The following is a 6619-nucleotide window of genomic DNA, read 5'->3' on the forward strand; positions in this document are numbered from 1 at the left end:
CACCTATCATTATCACTCTCCTCTTGGTCTTCTCAGAAGCAGTCTCAGTATGAGGAGCTGGTTGCTTTGGCAGCTTCTTAGAAGCAGTCCTATTGCATCGAGCTGGCTGCTTTGGCAGCTCCGTAGGTGGGGCTTCTTCAGCATAATTTTTTGACTGGTCCTCTATCTGCGGAGCCCTATAGCTGTTCTGTAAGGGCACCTGGAAATGTGGGGAGGGTCCGGTGAGAACTCTCCTGCTATCCCTAGCAGGGACCTGCTTGCATTCACCCCTGTCCTCTCCTAGTTCACATCCTTCCTCCTGGGGACAAGAGGGCTGGGGATCTTCTACCTCTCACGGAGCCTTTTCCCTAAGGATGGCAGAGTGGGCACAGCTCCACCAATCTATTTCCCTTTCACGTTTCCATATAGTCCTTAACCTCTGCACCTCCTGCTTAAGCTCAGCAACCAGGCTGAACAAACCATTTACCTGGTGGCAGTGCACACAGATGTTGTCTTCGCTGTCACCCTGTACGACTGACAGACTCAGACACTCCTCACAGCCCATCACCCAGACAGCTGCCTGCCCCTCAGACAGACCAGCCTGGGTTCCGACACTGCTGTTACCAGAAGCTTTGGAAGGACCACAGACCATCTCCTGCCTGCCCAGCCCCTGCCTCGCTCCTGCCCTACTCGCAGAGCACCCGCTGCACCCGCTGCCTCTGTTCGCTCTCCCCGCGGCCTTAAGTTACTGCTATTGTTTGCTACATTTTCAAAGCCACAAGTGTTCTATAGCTCAGACTGAAGAAGAAAAACTGAGGGTCCGGTGAGAACTCTCCTGCTATCCCTAGCAGGGACCTGCTTGCATTCACCCCTGTCCTCTCCTAGTTCACATCCTTCCTCCTGGGGACAAGAGGGCTGGGGATCTTCTACCTCTCACGGAGCCTTTTCCCTAAGGATGGCAGAGTGGGCACAGCTCCACCAATCTATTTCCCTTTCACGTTTCCATATAGTCCTTAACCTCTGCACCTCCTGCTTAAGCTCAGCAACCAGGCTGAACAAACCATTTACCTGGTGGCAGTGCACACAGATGTTGTCTTCGCTGTCACCCTGTACGACTGACAGACTCAGACACTCCTCACAGCCCATCACCCAGACAGCTGCCTGCCCCTCAGACAGACCAGCCTGGGTTCCGACACTGCTGTTACCAGAAGCTTTGGAAGGACCACAGACCATCTCCTGCCTGCCCAGCCCCTGCCTCGCTCCTGCCCTACTCGCAGAGCACCCGCTGCACCCGCTGCCTCTGTTCGCTCTCCCCGCGGCCTTAAGTTACTGCTATTGTTTGCTACATTTTCAAAGCCACAAGTGTTCTATAGCTCAGACTGAAGAAGAAAAACTGGTAATATTTTTCCAAAATGTGTTCTTGTTTCCAGCATAGACTAGTGTGCATTTCCAGTTTGAGCTGTGATTTATTTGGTGCTGTGGCAGCTGCGAGACGGCAGTGGAGAGACACAGCAGGTGTGTGCCCCCTTTCCACTCCAGTCCCGGTGTACAGGCCTGCGTGTGAGCACACAAAACAGGGGGGAGCATCAATGGGTTGAGTATTTGGCTTGTAATTATGGATCACCACCAATCATGTTATATTATGGTATCACAACAGTACCATGCTGTGTGGCAACATGTGTGACTTTTTCCTCTTTGTTGCCAAAAGTGAATACATGCAGTAAAGTGTGAGTTGAGAAAAAAAAAAACAACCCAAAAAAATGAGAAAGGATGAGGAAGTCGAATTTTTCCTGACTCCTGGAGTTATTCCCCACTTTGTCCAACTGATGACCAGAATTGTTCTGTACTTGTTCTGCTGAGACTGTTTCAGAAGTGCTATGTAAAGGGTTCATAAGTAACTGTGAGAAGCTTTTGTACACAGGAGAAATATGTTCTATAAAGTGTCCCAAGCACATTAGTTTCAGATGCTGTACAGATGCTGATTGCAGACAACTCATTACATCCTTGTATTTAATAACAGGGTATAGCATTTGATTAATACTTTCCTCAAACAGTTTTAGTTATTTATTAACCCTTTGGAAGCTATTTACATTGTACTTTAATTGTAGAGGCATCAATTGTATGTCACAGCTGAACGGAGATCTCTACTTAACTGCAAACTGAGTAAATGAATAAATGGTAGATTTTCTACTAAGTTCAGTATTTATTCTTTGACAGATAAATGTTTTGGGTTTGGGGTTGTTTGTTGTTGTTTTTTTTTTGTTGGTTTGAGGTTTGTTGTTTTTTTTAGTGTGTTGGGTTTTTTTTCTGAAAATTGACAGGTAAGTTGATTAATGAAATTGTTTAAAACCAGGCCTTTAGCAAAGATAGTATCCACCAGGAGACTTTTGGGTTTGTTCTGAATGATCTTGCAAATGGAATATCACAGATGTTTTTAAAATTCTTTGTAGTGTTAGCCCTTGATAAAATCCTCTTTGTCTGCATCAAATTAACAATCCTGTAGTGCTAATCAAAATGGCTTCCACTTTCCACTGCTTTTAATAGGAGTAACTTTTCCACAGCTAAATGGATGCTTTGAGATGGACATTTGTCTCCCATTAGCTCAAAGTATTTCGGTGTCATTTAAAAAATATTTAATTAGAGTAAGATTTCAAATTCAAAATGTCTTAATGCTGTGATTACAGCTTGATTGTTTCTCAGGGCTCAATTGGGAATGAAATACATTTCTTCTCTTAAAACATTTAATCATAACTCTAAATTTCCTAACCTTCCAACACTGGCCTTTGGAATACTTATTCCTGTAATGTATTTTACCTTCTATAATTTGCCAGCACATCTTTCTTTTTCTGTGGATATACATTGTTAATTAGGTTACCTTTCCAGCAAGTGGCACCACTTAGGATAGCTGTTTCTCAGCAGAAAAGAGTATTCAAGGGATGCATGATGACACCTGCCCTTTCAATTGCTTCTAAAATGCCTGTGCTGAATTTAAGTTCTGTCAGACCAGAACTGTGTCACAGAACCATGGTTAGTGGGTGAGGGAGAGTAATTTATTTTCTACTATTGGCCTAGGAGTGAAAATTACTTCAGTACTTGTGCAGTTTCTGTTTCTCTACCACCACCCCTCTCAGCTATTGATGTTTACTAAAACTAGTGCTGTCATACTGCATATTGCCTGTCTTCAAGTGACCAGGATGACATGCCATCAGATGTCATGCACTGGTGACCAAGTGCTAGGAGTTCAGTGGTGGCTCTGCTGGTGGACTGGACATTGCTTAGTGTCTTGCCTGTGTTCCTCTCTGCAAAGTTGGCACTGCTGTGCTTCTCTTGCAGAGTCAACTGTCAAACTGCTCCATTCTTCAGTGAAGATTTCAGGAAACACCCTAAACCTTCTAGATTAAATTTTGAAGTTTACTCTCAGTATCTTTGTATAGGCTGTCCATTGGCTTCCCTCTGGCTCTCAGGAAGAATTGCTATGTAAATATACAGGAGCTTAACAAAAAACTTCCCAATTATCTTAAGAATAGAATCACAGAATGTTTTGGGCTGGAAGGGACTGTAGATTTCCTTCCCCACTGGACCAAGTTGTTCAAGACGCCATCCAACCTGGCCTTGAACACTTCCAGGGAGGGAGCATCCACAGCATCCCTGGGTAATCTGTTCCAGTGTGTCACCACCCTCACAGGAAAGATTTTTTTCCTAATGTCTAACCTAAATCTACTCTCTTTCAGTTTGAAACTCTTACCCTATGTCCTATCAATTAACAGCTTTCAGCTGAAAGAGACCTACAATGATCATCTAGTCCAACTCCTGTTATTATAAAATAATATTATAGAACAGAATAAAATAGAATAGTACAGAATAAACCATATTTATTCTTCTGAATCAGAAGGGAAAAGTGAGCCAAACTCACTCTTTCAGCAGAGACTGCACAAATTGTGGCCCACCTTGCAGTGATGCAGGCCCTGTTCTCACTATCCACATGGAGGTGAATTACAGCCAGTAAAAGTTTGTGTTATTGTACCCTCCTGAGGCAAACATTCAGCTTAGTACCTTCCAGTCTTATTTACCTGCACATCCATAGGGAGTTTTCAGAGTAATGCACAGTTTTATTAATTGTGTTTAAATAAATAAGCTTGTGAAGTATTAACAACAAGGGCAAAGTCCTGCAAAGTGCTGAGCTCTTTCATTTTGTTCCTATTGGTGTCTAAAGGTGTGAGAGAGTCTGCACCCTCCAGCAGAGGTTCAAGGAAGTGTCTCACTCACTACAAAGTTTCAACTGATGAAAAGAATGAGTTTACCAATCTGAGTAGTAAGCAATTCTGAAAATCTAGCCACTCACTTCAATTCCTATATGTACACATAGGTGCTCAGATTTTAAATACCTACGTTCCAAACGAATCATCTAGCTTATGACAATCAATGTTTCAATTTTGCACACTTTGGTGTATTCTGCACTTCATAGGAAAGCCTTAATACAAGATTATTTTCAAGACATGGCCCAATATTTTTGGAGATGTTGCAGTTCCTTGATGTGTTTAAGAATTTTTCACTATCTTTAGGAATTAATTCTAAATGTTAGATAGTACATTATGTGAATGAAAAGTTTTCTGAAAAATGTGAGATGTGCTAATTGGAGTATGATAAAATGAGGATCCGATCATATGTTTCCTACAGAATTTGTGTTTCACACGTTTCAAAACAAAGCGAGCAATGAGGAAAAAAATAAAGTGCAAACTGATGTTAAGAAATGAATATAGTGACAATTACAAATTAGGCATAAAATACGTAATAAGAAAAAGACTGTTAACATTATATTTATGCAAATTAAATGTTTCTAATTCTCATCTTATGTCTTTCATTTTAAAGGTTACTTGCCCTGATTCTATGATTCAAGTGTCACAAGGTCTGACTTTAGCTGCTTTGATAAAATTTATTTGACAGTTCTGTGTGTCATAAATATATAATGCAACAAGGAAAGGTATCTTCACTGTTGAATGAAAACATCAATGAGTCAATACTGTGCATGAATCCTGTTTGACATTTACTAGTTGCAAAAATAAAATACACAGTGTGCCTTGAAAATGTGGCGCTCCTATTTTTGGAAGACACTTTCTTTGTCTGCAGAAAGTAGTGCCTCATAAATAAATGAAAGAGTGCACTTCCAGAGTGGATGCTAAATGGTGCTTTCATCATTAAGATGGATTTTTAGTAAAGATCACATCATCTGTATGTTTCCATATGTTTTCCAATGCATCTCATATTTGTTCTTGTTTCAATTCTGTGTATTACCATATGCAACAATAAATTTACAGAAGAATAAATTGGAATATGAGACAATTTACATGTAGTAGGAAGAAAATATCCTCATCATTTCAATACTTAGCAGCTTTTCTTTTTTACATTCTGTACTAAACAGTCTGTAATAAGATATGTTGCCTTCTCCAACCTCAAAGTGTATTAAATCTTCATAATGGAAGAAATCACATTACCTTCAGAAGTTTGACTTCCTCACAATTCTTAGTGAAGTATGGCATCTAAGAGTTGTTTTTACCTCTGTAAGAGATACAGAAATCTCAGGCCAATTTCCCCAATATTGACTTTTTGCATGCGCAGTTATTTGAATACATCTTTTTTAGTTGTTATTTCTATCTACAGGTGGTGCACCTCATAACCAATTTGCACATACTGATGGTGTTGCTTATATAAAGTCTGTGTCTTTCCCCAGTAGAGAGGAAAATAATGGATAAACCCTCCCTCCCTCGTCCCCCCCGCCCCCCGAAAACTGATGGCATTAATGGAAAATAGCTTGACATATCTTTAAAAATTTGGCCTTGAAAGTAGCAGCTTAATTTTTCAAGCCTGTTCATTTATGAAATCATTTGTCTCTACTAAAATTAATGCAATCTCTACTTTTTTATTTTACAGTGGTTTGCAAAAATATAAACAATTTTCAGTGTCATAAACTCCTCATTACTATACAGCTAACTATCCTTGATGATATTCTTGATGATAAAGGCTATTTTGTAGAGCTGTGCTTCTCAACTGCAGTCACACAACGGTGAGGAAAACACTTGGGAGAGAGGTGACTGAGCAACCTCTTTCTTTTCCTTCCCTGATCTGGACCATGAAAGTCCAAGATTAGCTCTCACCAGGGACTTGAAAAGCAGTTTGGGGAGCAACTCTTTCCATAAGGGGAATCCTCTGGCTCCATGGCATTTCAGTAGAATATGACATGAAAAAGCAGAGAAATGACTGGTTAATTTTATTTTTAATGTTCGTTTCTATAATAGAGAGACTTTTTGTGCATGATACATTCAAGCGGTTGAGAAGAGCTAATGGGATGGCTCACAGTGCTGCACAGGTTGTCTTGCCTGCTGTTGCTTTGACTGACTTGATGATGCTAAATACTTTTTTCCTCATTGTGCTTTGACTGTGATGCTATCACAGTCAAAAAATACAGCCATATCTCTCCTAGTCTACAGGTAAATTAGGTCTTAGGACAAGAGGAAATGGCATCAAGTTGCACCAGGGGAGGTTTAACTTGGATATTAGGAAAAAATGTGGTGTTTAGGGACATAGCTTAGTGCTGGAATCGGCAGTGCTAGGTTAACTCACTCAATGATCTTAAAACCATAGA

This window comes from Chaetura pelagica, unplaced genomic scaffold, assembly GCF_000747805.2.
Source record: "Chaetura pelagica isolate M959 unplaced genomic scaffold, ChaPel_1.0 scaffold76, whole genome shotgun sequence".
Taxonomy (NCBI): Eukaryota; Metazoa; Chordata; class Aves; order Apodiformes; family Apodidae; genus Chaetura; species Chaetura pelagica.